This window comes from Anser anser (assembly GCF_964211835.1).
Source record: "Anser anser genome assembly, contig: HAP1_SCAFFOLD_127, whole genome shotgun sequence".
NCBI classification, from domain to species: Eukaryota; Metazoa; Chordata; class Aves; order Anseriformes; family Anatidae; genus Anser; species Anser anser.
Window position 1 is genome coordinate 36866 of NW_028153864.1, and position 14335 is coordinate 51200.

The 14335-nt window shown below is 34.4% G+C and overlaps 1 pseudogene across 1 annotated transcript in view; it reads left to right on the forward strand.

The window, feature by feature from the left end:
- The first annotated feature begins 641 nt into the window (after nt 1–641).
- The window catches only part of LOC310891290 (adhesion G-protein coupled receptor V1-like), a 74362-nt pseudogene continuing 60668 nt past the window's right edge, over nt 642–14335 (forward strand). Inside the window, exons 1-8 of the transcript in view lie at nt 642–647; nt 990–1094; nt 2509–2622; nt 5511–6076; nt 7281–7551; nt 8350–8679; nt 11780–11956; nt 12438–12661. The product of the transcript in view is annotated as an adhesion G-protein coupled receptor V1-like (transcript). The remainder of the gene's footprint in view (nt 648–989; nt 1095–2508; nt 2623–5510; nt 6077–7280; nt 7552–8349; nt 8680–11779; nt 11957–12437; nt 12662–14335) is intronic.

The window sequence follows — 14335 nt, forward strand, 5'->3', positions numbered from 1 at the left end:
TCCAATTTATAATAATAAATATGAATGCATAATAGTTCAGAAAGTTAACATTAAAAATTAATATACTTGGACACTCTTAGACAGGAAAGAGAATCATCTACATTTAACCACAAACGTTTCTCCTTTCAGTCATCAAGTCTACTTAAACTTTTTCTTACACTTGTATTAAATTAGAATTACATTCTGAATTACATTCAGTTTTGAAATGTAGCATGTAAACAAAGAAGTAGCTTCTGAATATAAACCTGTTCCTCTGAAGAGCAGGCACAGCTTCTTGCAGTAGGGTTAATTACCAATTACTGAGGGAACATTGTCATAATATATGCATTTTATAACACCCTCTGGGATAAGATGCTGTTGTTACTCCAGCAGATGATATTTGCAATAATACAGAGGTTGTATTAGTAGAACGAGTAGCTATGCCTTATTGACAGCATTCTGACAATATAATTTTGTATAGGACTTCTCTGAAAAAACATAAGAACATAAGAAAATGTTAGAGCCACAGTACTAAGCCAAGCTGCTTCTGGGATTTGTGGATATCTTCAAAATCTGTTACCTACAATAGCCTAAAAAAGTGACCAGTGACCTAAATGATTGTCCTGAGTACATTTATAGCTAGCTATCTAATAAACGACTTCATGATGGTGAAAACCTATTTTTAATGGGTGTAGGAGCTCCTAAAAATACCAGTGATGATATGTCAGTGCTTTGTGTATGTTGACTATGTTCATTTACAGAAACAAACAAACAACAACAACAACAAAAACACACAAATTGCATTACGTGATACATTTTTATCTGAAATCTTTTAAGGTTTTCATTAGCTGAACTAATTGGTTGCTAGGAAATGTATGCCATCAGTGGACTGGTTTGCGGATTGGATTAACTTGTCTGTGGGAGTTTGATATTTCTATGGTAACAGTTTCTTCATTCTGCTGTGATATTTGATCTGTGTCTGATTGTCTGTTCCTTTTCTTCCTCATTAGTCTGCCTTAATCACAGTGAATGAGCCCAGGGGCAGAAATGAATTTGTGCCGCTCACTCTAATTAGAGAGAGGGGAACCTATGGGACGGTCGTCATAACTTTTGAGGTGAGTTTATCCAAAAGACTTCATACAGTAGTCTGTTGGATTAAACTGAGAGGCTGTAATCATAATTTATTGAAGTGTTTGCAAAAGGGGAAGAAGGACAAAATACCTACATCTACATTAGGTAGATCTGTTTCATAAAAGGGATTCATATTAACCGTCATATAGAAAATACTGTAATTATCTGACTGTTTAATTGACTGTTTAATGTTAAGAGGTACTAGAGAAAACCGAGTATATTCTGTCATTTAGAAAGGTACGTGAGGCAACATCAGTATGTATTACTAGAAAATAATGCATATTAAGTATGTAAGAAGTGTCTTATCTAAGTTTTTTTAATTTTTTTAAAAAATATTTATTTTACATACAAATATTCAAGTGAGTCTTTAATGATTATCCCAACTTTGAACTGTGAGTGCTCAGGATTTGGTGAATTTCTGTATCTATAATCATCTGTATCTTGATCTCTATCTTGAATCCCCTGCAAATGAAGCTTTTGAAATAATTAATCATGTTGAATACTTATCCTGTTATTTACATATGTGATTTGAATGTGATACAATTACTGACTTCATTGCTTTCTTTTTCTTATCTAGCTCAGACTCTATTATTTACTTTAAAATTATATATAAAATCTTTCATATAGATATTTCTGTACTAGTTGCCTGGTCCTATAGGGTAAGGCTTTAATCTAGACCTCAAAGCTTTAGTCTAGACCTGTCAAAACCAGAAAAGCTTTGCACTGGATTTTATTAATACTAAATATAGCATGAATAGTTAAAGTACTGAATATGATTCTCTGTGCAATTTTTTGCAAATATGTTTGTTTTAAGGTACAGTAAATCTTACTCTCTGGACAATTACTTAGGTCTGTCTCACATCATTATATATGTATGTTGAAAAATAATTTACAAAATGTTCTAAAACCAAAAAATCCCATATGACCTTTAAGAGGCTTTGTAGTATTTTGAGTTTGACTGTTAAATTTAGTATCTTTAATATCACAAGTTAAGATAGAAGGGACACAAAACCAGTAAGTACTATTACTTTGTCTTGGAATTTATTATGAAATACTATTGATTCAAACTGAATTTGCATGAATATCCTTTCTGTAATATGAAAGAGTCAGTTATGCATCAGAATATACTAAAGACTCCCCATAGGCCTATATGGAAGTAGTTTTCTTCCTCTTATTCTGGAAATACGGGATTTCTTCAGAGTGGTTGTTCTGACTTACACTGTCTGCCAGAAAAGAGCAGATTTTCACAACTGAATGTTCATGTAAGTTGTAAGTTGGAGATGGCTGAACAGATAGTCATTTGTTATGCAAGTCACACTGCATATTGGTTATTGTACTTGCACTGGATTTGTATTCCTGCTTTATAGACTTCTCATCAGACAAATCAATTCTTTGCAGATAAAAGATGGTCCAAACCCAGCTGAAGAAGACCTAAGTCCAGCTAAGGGAAATATTACATTCACACCTGGGAGATCAAAGCTGATTTATAATTTAACAGTGCTTGATGATCAGGTAGGAACAAGCTGACTTCATCTTAGGCTTTGATACGTAGAAGGTTAACTGAAGTTCTGGAAAGACTTAGAGTAATAAGTTACAAAAAGGCTTGGCTTAAATAAGGTTAAAAGCAGTTCTATTTGATGAAGTGATGTTAAATTTTGGCTCTCTGGTCTATTATTTTTACTCTTTCCAAGCTCCCTCTTTAATTCTCATCAGTGAATAGTTTTAGTTTATGTGCATATCCTGGCTGAGCAGACATGTTATCTTTGTCACTAAAGAAAGAATATTACACATTGAAGATTCACAGGGAAAAGGCAGATTCAAAAATATTTTTTGTCGTTGTTTGTTTGTGGTTTTTTTTTTTCAAATATGTTTCAGGGTAGAAACATATTTGAAAAAATCCTAAAAATAGATGAGATTCCTGAAACAAACATGCAGTCTTGTGGAAAGCATGAATACTAGGTGATAATTAACATTTTTCTGTTTTCAGATTGGCCAATTGAAAAAAAAAAACAACACACACACAAAAAAACCAAACCAAAACAAAAAAAAAACACAACATAACTCATAGGTTGTGAGGCTTTCTTTTTATCTCAGAGTAAACAAAACATTCTTCTAATTTGCAACTTGTGATTTTCCTTTTTTCTTACCTGCACTTTTCTTTTGTGTTTTTCTTTTCCTTTATAATAAGCTTAAGAGGGAAAACTGAGACATCAAAATAAGTATATATGATGCAAAACAACTTAGTAAGAAATTCATAAGAAAACAATAATGGTGAAAGGTGTGTGTCTCAGAAGTGAGCACAGAACTGTAAAGCAGCTTGTTTCCTTTTTACTCTTAGTTATAAAAAATGTCCTTCCACATTTCTACTGATACTCTAGTGTTAAGAGGCTGTGCCAACCTGGGGTGCTGAAGTGTAGAAACATCTCTTTCCAATTCAATGTAATATTTCAGTGACTTACACACAGAAATAAATTATTAGGGTCTTTTCTCTTGGGAGGATGTGATTTTATTTATTTTTATTCTGAGAAATGCTCTCAAACTTCTGTTTCTAAAAGTTTGATCTGTATTTGGTGTGTCTAGTCAACGTCTTTCCACTCTTTGAAAGTCTTTCACAAGTGTATGTGAAAGATGAATTTTGCACAAAAACCTTTATTGATGATGATGATGATAGAGTTCACAAGAATCCAGTAACACTACTGTCAGAACTTAATTTGAGCTTTTAGGATCTGAGTTAGGGAAACCAATGAAACAAGTATTTTTCTGAATTGTGCAGCCTTACAGAAGGTAGGGGACTGCAGTTCTGATTTCCACAGCTCTGCATTTATAGTACTTTTCCTGTGCAGGTTTCCTTTTTAAGTATAATTGCAACTTTAAGAGAAAATTAAAGAGGCAAGGCAGCACTGGAAATCATTTATACTATTATATTCGAAGTTTGACTCATGTATTTATTGGTCAATCATGATGTAATTGAAAGCTCCACAATGCCTTATTTATGTAGGATACTAAGATTTTATCTGCAACTAAAATGGCATGTACGTTCTGACTGTCAAATGCGTATTTTTGTACTGCAAGACAGTATATGAACTAGTGAACTAAAACAAGCGTAAGTTAACATCAATTTTAATAAGATAAAATAGGAAATAGTAGTGTAGGAGAGAGGTGACAGAGAGCTTGCAAATCTCACGCTGGAAAAAAAAACAAACAACCTGCATCAGTCAATAATATTATGCAAGTTTAAGTGCCACAAGTCAAACAAGGGACAAAATTGGCCTCAGCTACAAAGACAGCGGCGTGCATACCCTTTGTGCCCTGAAACAGGATCTAAGGGTGGCCAATTAACAAATGTGTAAAAAGAGAAGAAATATTGGACCACAAGGAATTCTGAACTTTTTTTGCTCAGTAAACAGAACTACATGGAAAGGATTCATCAGCCCTATAACAAAGCAATGCCATTAGTAACACATAAGCAATTTTGTTGTGGAATTTATCTCAGAAGCAAATAATACTGTTTTTTCTGAGAGTCCACAACAAGAATGAGATGTGAGGATCTTATGTAATATTTAAATATTTCCTTCTAATCTCTCTGTATTAATAAAATAATGATATTTTCCAGTTAAACAGACTTAGCCTATCAAGACTGGGGAATAAAATGTAATAATATAAAGTAAAAAATATTAAATTCTGCAATTCAAGGCTTATAAACCCTTCTTTTTTGTCTGCTGCATCAGTTATTAGAGACTAAAGAGCTAAAACTAAAGTGCAGTTCTAAACAAACCACATGTAGAAATGCCAAAGTCTAATTAATAGATAAGCATCAGCAAGCACATTCTCAGAGCTGTGACTGAAGCTGTGCTGGGAATGTGAGTCTGTCTGAAAGTAGGAACTGTTCTTTTTCCCGTTGAATAGGAACAAAAGGGCCAAGGTAGGTTGTGTTCATATGTTGTTCCTCTGTTCTTTCAGGCATGCATAGATGTAAAATGGTGTTAACATCAGCAAATAAAGATGTCAGACTAAATAACTGTCAGGAACACTTGTGTCCAAGCAGAGCAACTTCCACAAGTTGAGTTTGGATCTCCTCACACTCTCTAGTTGGAAAGATAGAGCTTCATCTGATTCTTGCCTAGTTTTTGTTTGCCCTTTTTTTTTTTTTGTCTTTTCCCACTTTTTCATATTTCCATAGCATAGAAGTATGTCTTAGAAAATGGAAACATTCAATTTTGAGAAGGGATTTTCAAAGTTGCAAGCGAGTTTCTTTTTGCCTGTTTATTTTAATGTGAAAAGGGTTGTAATGTTTGTATTATTTCCCTTTATTGCTAAATATACATAACATATTTCTAAGTAAGTGTTCTGCATATATTTGAAATGGGACTTACACCCTGTTGCTACTATTATTTTTCCAGATACCTGAAAATGATGAATTGTTTGTTGTTCATCTCAGGAGTGTGGAGGGAGGGGCTGAAATCAACACCACAAGGAATTCTGTTCAGATTAATATTAAGAAAAATGACAGCCCTGTGCGATTTGCTCAGAGCACTTACATGGTGCCTGAGGAAGTCGAAATGCTCACAATTCAAGTGATTCGTGGTAAGGATGACAGTGGAAAATTAATTGGACCTGATGAATGTGAAGTCTCCGTCAGTTACACCATCATAACTGGGAATTCAACAGCACACGCGCAGCTCAATTTAGACTTCCTAGATCTTCAGCCAAATACAACTATTGTCTTCACACCTCTAGTTCATGAAGTATATATGAAATTCAAGATCCTTGATGATGCCATACCAGAAATTGCTGAGACCTTCCAAATTATGCTCCTTAAGGACACGTTACAGGGAGATGCTGTTTTGGTTAATCCATCTGTTGTTCACGTCACCATCCAACCAAATGATAAACCCTATGGAGTGCTTTCAATCAACAGTATCCTGTTTACTCAAACTGTTATCATTGATGAAGACCAAATTTCAAGGTACTACAGATCTTCAAACAGTATCTCGTCATGTTAAGGGATTTGTTTGGCACTGTAAAGCATCCTTAGGATTTCACTGACAGTAATTATAAAATCAGTAGTGAAAAATTAATATAGAAATCACCTACTGTGTAATTATTATAAACGATATAGAATTTTCAAGGGAGAAAATGTCTAATTATGCAGAAGTATTTTAATATTTATGAACTATATATGAGAACTGTAAATATTTAATGACATTATCAAAATACTGAAAAACCCTTAATCTAAAAGATGGATCAGTGAAGTTGTGATGCGGCCACACACCCATTCATACAAGTGGAAAATATATTTCAGGCTTCCTTTCCCAGTAAATCTTTGTCTATACTGTATTTAAAGTCAGTCTCTGGTTAAAAAATGGTGGTGAGTGTCTTCTGTGAAGTACTGAATACCCATAGACTTCCAAAAAAGTTAAATACATGTAATTTTACAGATAAATTAAAAACAAATCTCCACACACATCTTTACAAGCAGAACTAATATCTATACAATATTGCCAGTTTTAGTAAAAATGTCCACTGCTAGCTAGTGATGGTGGTTCATCCCCAGAGAAAGAGGTAATGTATCAACCTATGATTTTATGAACAATTTCTAGTATGTAGAGCCCAGCACTTCAATATTCACTTTTTTTTTTTTCTTTCTTATACACAGATACAGGAAACGTGACATTTCCATAATCACAAATATTGATAAATTATATTTCAGTGCATAGGCAAATAGTTGAGTCACTTTATTTTAAATAAAATCATTATTTAAACACTCATGCCTGACAATTGTATTTTGATATAGTCCATAAAACAGTGTAGAAATTTAGTTGAGAAAAAGTTTTCTGAAATTTAACATCTTTCCTGAGAAAAAATATAAACATGCCAACTTTCCTCTTCTCAGTATCTTTCTTACTGTAAACAAAATAAATTTTAACTAATGTCTTTAGATATATTACTCATGTCTTTATGTATATTATCTCATGAATAAGCAACCTGAGAAAAGTCTACTTCTGTGGTATGATTTCACAAATTTTAAGTCCTGACTCAAATGTCAGTAGCAGCAGTTAATATCGATTCCACTGAAGTCAGTATAAATCTTCCAGGGAACAGATAGCTAAGTAAACCGATATTAATTATAATTGCATGTTACAGATTTTTATTTTCATTCAAAACCACAGGTTTGAAGGGATCACGATCGTAAGAAATGGTGGAACACATGGAAATGTTTCTGTGACCTGGGTCATAACTCGAAATAGCAGTGATCTGTCACCTGTGACTGCAGACCTTGTTCCAGAGACCGGGGAGATACATTTTGATCAAGGACAGATGCTGGTCACACTTTCACTGACCATTATTGATGATAACATACCAGAAGAAGCAGAGCCCTATCTTCTGAAGCTCTTAGCTCATACAATACAGGGAGGCGCAGAAGTCAGCGAACCATCTGAGGTAAGTTTGATTTCAGAACTTGTTTTGAGGAGGTGATAGATAATAATTAGGGAGTAGGATTAGGATTAGGATCCACCAGTTTTGGTGGATTGGCTAAATTGAAGTAGTTGTGCTTGAGTTTAAGTGAAGCAACCTGATGTATTCTCAGTATAAAGAGCCACATCCAAAGTCTTTGGCTTAACATATTTTATAAGGCCAGACCTATTTAATGCAGTAGCATTTAGCTTAGAATATTCCCATCATAAATATCATTGCATAACTGCTATCTTGATTGGTTGCTTGCTAAGAGAAGGTTGAGCATTTATTTTCACTTGCTTATTTGCTGTAGGTACTGGAATGTTTTACACAGAGTAACAGCTTCAAGAGGATGGCTTAGTGATTAAGACTAACCTCTGAACTTTTAAATAAGGGGTAATTAGCATTACTGACAATTCTGTGACTCAGGTCCCTACTTTGCTTTTTGAACATATGATTGGAATGAATTTGGTGAATTAAATGATTTTTTCACAGTCTGAAATATATTCAAATTATTCACTTTGGCTGCTGAACCAAAAATCAGTTATTCAAAGCTCATTCTGACATAGATGAGGCATAGCAGGAAAGTTGCTGCTATCAGTGGTGTGCTGCTTGTGCACAAGCAACACTTTGGGGCTGTCAATCTGATTTCTTTCTTGAGTGCCAATTCACTAACGATAAAAATGTATGATGACAGTCAGGACATACTTTCATGAAAACGTGAAAACTGTGGTGTATATTAATTGTAGCATTGAGTAAGTGATGCTGTTTTCTGTTTTGCAGCTTTTGTTTTACATTCAGGACAGCGATGATGTTTATGGCGTAATAAAGTTTTATCCTTTGGAGAATCAGAAGATTGAAAGTAATCCAACAGGACGCTTTTTATCCTTGAGTTTTGTAAGGGAGAAAGGAACAGTTGGAAATGTGCAGTTAGTTTATACTGCACTGTATATTCCAGCTGGAGCTCTGGATCCTGAGAGAGCAAAAGATGGCATTCTAAATATGTCTAGAAACAGCATCCTCCTGTTTCCAGAAGGAAAAACACATCATACTTTGAGTATACCAATAAGAAAAGATGCATTTCTTCAAAATGGTGCTCATTTCCTCATACAGGTATCTCAGCTGTTTTGTTTTTGTTTTTGTTTTTTAGCTTATTTAATATGAGGAATATGATTCAATAATTGATCCTTCCCCTTGACTGTAATTTAAATGACCATTCCTGTAAAAAAAAAAAAGTGCTTAGCTCTGAAGCAAAGATTTTCTTATTTAAAAAGACATCTTTCATAACTATGCTATAAAGTTTTCTATCCCTAATCATTAGTAATTAAACAAATTTTAAAACTAAAGAGGATTCAGGTACTAATCATGGAATTTATCAAAATGAGATCAGCGTTGTCTGTTGCTTGCCCCTTGAAGCATGTTTCTGCTTGGCCTCTGACTTGGAACGTGAAAAAAATAAGGTTCTTAAAATTAAATTACTGAAGCAGGAAAAATTTCAGAAATGACATGCAAGTAAATGTATCTTGGGCTTGATACAGGTCCTTCTCCAGCAGGTCATCCCCCAGCCTGTACTGATACTTGCGGTTGTTCCTTCCCAAATGCAGGACTCTACACTTGCTCTTGTTAAACCTCATCTGGTTTCTTCCTGCCCAACTCTCCAGCCTGACCAGGTCCCTTCCAACCCCTACAATTCTGTGATACTGTGATCTTTGCTCTTCCAGCTGAACTATTCTAAATTAAAAAGGGTCAAATATACATTATATATTATATGTATATTATATTGCATTTATATATAAATTTGTTAGGAGAACTTACTTTTTTTTTTCCCTGTATAGTTTTCTTCACTTTTTTCTTTCCTTTTTTTTTTCTATCTCAATTTGTAAAAGATAACTTTTATCATCGTTGAAGGTGTTGATGTTATATCCATGAATTTCAAATTTGCCAGGTTTTATATTTTCCTTATAGTCTACCAAAGACGTTGTAATCACTTCTAAGACCTTTGAAAGATTTCCTCCCTCCACATCCTTCTCCCTACATTCTCTTACAGGAGGAATAATGAGAACAAAAAGTTTTGCCAGAATTATATTGTTTATCTAATATGCAATTTTATTTATTTATTTATTTATGGCATTCACAGTTAGATTAGGAATTGCCTTCTGAAATACTAGAACACGTTAGTATGTTTTATGATTGCAAGAGGTTTGAGAGATCCACAAAATTCTTAAATGTCTAATTCCATGTATTCAATGTTTTTTTTTTTTTTTTTTTTTTGTCCTTTGACTGTAGTCAAGACACACATCTGATAAATATTTCAGAATGTTCAGTCATTCCAAGCACTTTGCCTGGATTTTCAAACTGTAGATTCCAATCTGTTTTTTTTTTTTTCTGTACTTTCTCCATGAACTATAAATAAAATCTTTGTTTGAAGAAATTAAATCAGAGGAGCTTTCCAGCTCAAATAATTAATTTAGAAACTCATAGAGAAGGAAAACACCACTATTTATCACTGTGACAATCCTTCTGCATCGTGAATAAATGATAATCTCAGTGAACATGTTTAGAATGAGTTGTACTTAGGCAAAATAAAGAATTGACTCAGGAATCAGCAGAGAAGCAAATGAAACTGTAGGATGAATAAAGGTACAGGAGATAATGTTAATGTGAGATATATTCCTTAGTGACACCTTCAATTAAATAACGTGCTGTAATCAGAGATGCGATTTTTGGTATAGCTAGGAAGATTAACTCTGAAAATTAAGCTCATAAACTAATTGTTATTGTTCAAATAACTATATATTTTTTTCTCTTTGTACTGGTTTCCTTTAAAAGGTACTAAAGGAAACATTGCAGAAAGAGTAAAATCTCTGTTCTTTATTGATTATTACTTTATTCCAAAGGTACCATACAGGATCCAAATACAGCATACACTTTAAATAGAGCAAATTGTTTTGGCTGTGTAGTATTTCAGAAAGTTTACTGAGCTAATAACCGCACAATGGTGCACTTTCATCCTGTTAATTGCAGAATCGGGGCCTATGCTAGGAGAAAGCTCAGAAAAGAGGAGAAACAAACAGTGCCATCATCTGTTCTTCAGACTTTTGATAACAAGTTGGAATGGTTGAGAATCAGTTACTAAATACAGTATTTGTAAAACATTTCCATCTATCATCAGATAAATGTTCATGCATATTTCTGGGTGTTACTCAAGCAGTTGTGGAACAAAATATGATACAGCCCACATATTTATAGAGTTTGGTTTCAAGAACTGTAAGACTTTAAAAATCATCTTTTGAAATGGTGAACCATGATTACTATATGAATTTAAGAAAGGCCACTATTTTATCCCCAAAAAATAAAGCTTTACTCTATGATAACACCTGATAACTCCAAGAAAAAATGTCAGTGGGAGTTTATGCCCCAGTGAAATGTTCACAGAAATATATGCAAATCTGTTATGGAAACATTTATTGTAATGATGCATGTAGACAGAATCACATGGAATAAATAATATTTAAAGGAAATAATTAAACAAGCAAGTTCTGCTTTCCTTGGTGTGTCACTACTGGTGCTGGGCTTAGCGAGTGATGCTTCCCTTTTAAAGAAAAGGATGAAAAAAAATCTATTTCCTCTTAGTATCTATAATCTATCAGAAATGCAGTGACAAGTAAAATACAGTTTTGAAATACTGTACTGAATTTAAATTCTTAATGTGGCTCTGGTAGTTCTTAGATAGAGAATTCCTTAAAATTTTGTGGAGAGGAAAGAAAAGTGGATTATTATTTGGCTGTTTGATCAAGGGCTGTAAATTATTATGACTTCAGTGATTTCCCTAGATTTTTATCAATGCAAGACACAAAAAATGATGTTAGACAATTGCCTATGCTGCTCATCAATGACTGTTGTTAATAGCTCTAGTAATGTGTCAGCTGATCTGGAACAGAGTCTCTCTCTCTGGCTTGATCTGTGTTTAATTACATACACTAACATGATTTGTCTGGGAGGTGTACCATTCTGCTGACAGCTCAACAATATCCACTTAATTTCTTTGACATGTCTACTTACAAATTTTTATAACAGCAGTGCTATCAGTAGGAAGAATTTGCTCTGGAGATGTATACTTCCTTTATATGAAAATTACTCTGAAATGTCAGAACTGTTCTGACTTGGTGCTGAGGCTTCTTATTTCTCACTTTTCTTTTACTTTTTCCTACAGCTGGAAGGAGTTGAACTGGTGAATAGAATTCCTCTAGTCCCATCTGTGAGTCCTAGATTAGGCGAAATTCGAAATATTTCTTTGAGGATTACTCCAGATATTGCAAATGGAGAAATAGGCTTTATTAGCAATCTACCGATTATTCTTTCTGAACCAGAAGATTCCCCTGCTACGCTGGTAAGTAAGCCTTTTTATATTGTCTTTTGCTATGGAAAACTTATTTGGAGAAGGTGGAGTTTGCTGTATTCAGTGTAGCATTTGACAATTAATGTGAGGAAAAGCCTTCCTGTAAGTTCTGTCTTATCCTAAATATTCTCTTCTTTAAAAAAAAAAAAAAAATGCTCTGAAATAATCTGTTACTGATTTCCAGAGAACTGAGATTGGTCTTTGCTTTCTGTGTAAGTATCTAAAACCAGTTAGCCCTTGATGCTCACACAGAGCAAAAGATACTGCAGTTAGTCTCTCTCACCAATTGCGAGCATAGTCATGTAAAGTAGGACTGAGACAAATCCTGAATAAGATAGATCATTTCCCATTCTCAAATTAGAACTGGCCAAACTTTTGTTTTTATTATTATTTATTCAAATAGTAATTTGCAAGGGAGTAATCGGTTTTGCATCTACTTTTGCAAGTCACAACAAATTAATGTGTTTCACAGGTTTCCATTGCATTGCATCGAGATGGGACTGATGGTCAAGCAACTGTGTTCTGGAGTTTGAAACCCTCTGGTCCCAATCAAAAGGCGGTAACACAGGATGATATAAGTCCTTTTAACGGCTCCGTGGTTTTCTTATCTGGACAAAGTGATACCACAATTAACATCACCATTAAAGCTGATGATGTACCTGAAATGAACGAAACTGTGTTATTAACTTTGGACAGGTATTGTACCCTATTCTCTATTCATATGTATCAGCTGCGGTACTCGATTTATGCATAACAGATTAGCACAGTGTTAATTACATGGTATTGCTTGCATTGTGTTGATATGTGTCTGAAGAAATAGTGGGCCCTTGTTTCAGACTGTGTATGGGTTCTTTGACTGGAGATCAATGTAAGAAACCATTTTGCATTTATTATCTAATGACTTAACTGTTTATATTTTCATGAAAATTCTGTATGCTATTTAGAAAGTTCTTTCAGTTTTGATCTTTTTTATAGCTCTTGGTTTTAACACTTTTTTTTTTTTTCGGAAAAATAATATTTAGTAAGATAATGGGAAAAACTAAAGTGAGAACTAAAAAGCAATGCAGAACTTTTTCTGTCAGAAAAAACATTTATAACTTGGGTGTCACTGTAGAATTAGACTTGCAGTTTATTTGTTTGATCTGCATGTTCAATATTCCTTGATAATTAGATACTTCTGTCAGCTCATAGCCCCCAGAATATCCCAGTGTGACTATTATTGCAGTCTTCTGCTAATGAGAATGCAGTGGGGTTTCTGAAGCACAGTGTTCTGGTCTCCCTTCTCATCTAGTGGAGGATTTTAGGATAACAGGCTGTAAGGGCCCTCAGGTGATACTATTATCTGCATGTGAACACTGTTCAGAAAACTTAAATTAGTTTATAATCAGGAGTCTTTTCCCTCTTTGAGTTACTAACAAGAGTGTCTTGGCTATATCGTCTGTCCTGCTTCCCACAGCTCAGTTACATAAGTAAATACAGAAATACCACCACACGTGCTCTTGTATTACCTCCTATTTGTCTAAGGTACATTTTCCACTTTTACTGAAAACATACTACAGTGGTCTGCCAGCACCAGCTTCCACACTGAACATCTACTACTTACATAGTCCTTACCTTATGCAGAAGAAGTATTTTTATTCTGTACAGGAAGCGTAGGCTAGCTCTTAGATATCCACAACAGATATCCACAGTGATTCCACATTAGCAAACAATAGGCAAGAAGTTCCTCACGCTGTTGTTGATCACTAGAAGATCCCATTTCAGAAAACATGGTTTTCGAACATCTTTATGGCACACAGGGAAGATGTTATTCCTTTGCGGGATTGGCTTGCTTGATTAAAAGGTGGCTGGTTAATGCATGTAGTTCAGAACTAGTTATTTTATTCTACCTTGGCTACTCATTACATTAAAAAGGCAATCCTTTTCAGAATAAAAACAGAGACTATTGCAAGCAGTTCTCCGCTTTCTTTCTGTGGGAGAAACTGGTTTGTCTCAAGGAATTTTTTTAGAGTCTCTGGCACAAAGGGGGAAACTAGGATTAGAAATGATGGTTCAAGTTTTGAGTGTAAGGTGGCCAAGAATGCAGAGTGGTATTGAGGTAAACAAGTAAGTAGATAGAAGTAAGCAGCATGAAAGGGTAACTTTTTTGATTCACGTGTGTGAAAGTACAGTTTTCTGCCATTTATCCTGAGTTACAACTGTAGGCTATACCTTGAAAATGGTGGCTGCAACAGGGATTGAACTGGCAGCTGAACAAATACAACCAGTGTTCTGCTTTTGCTGTGTATGGTGCAAGCCGTAGGCTCTGTTGATCATGAAGTGGATGGTGAAAAGTGTGCCAACAGTAAGCAGCTTTCCCACACTTGGCAG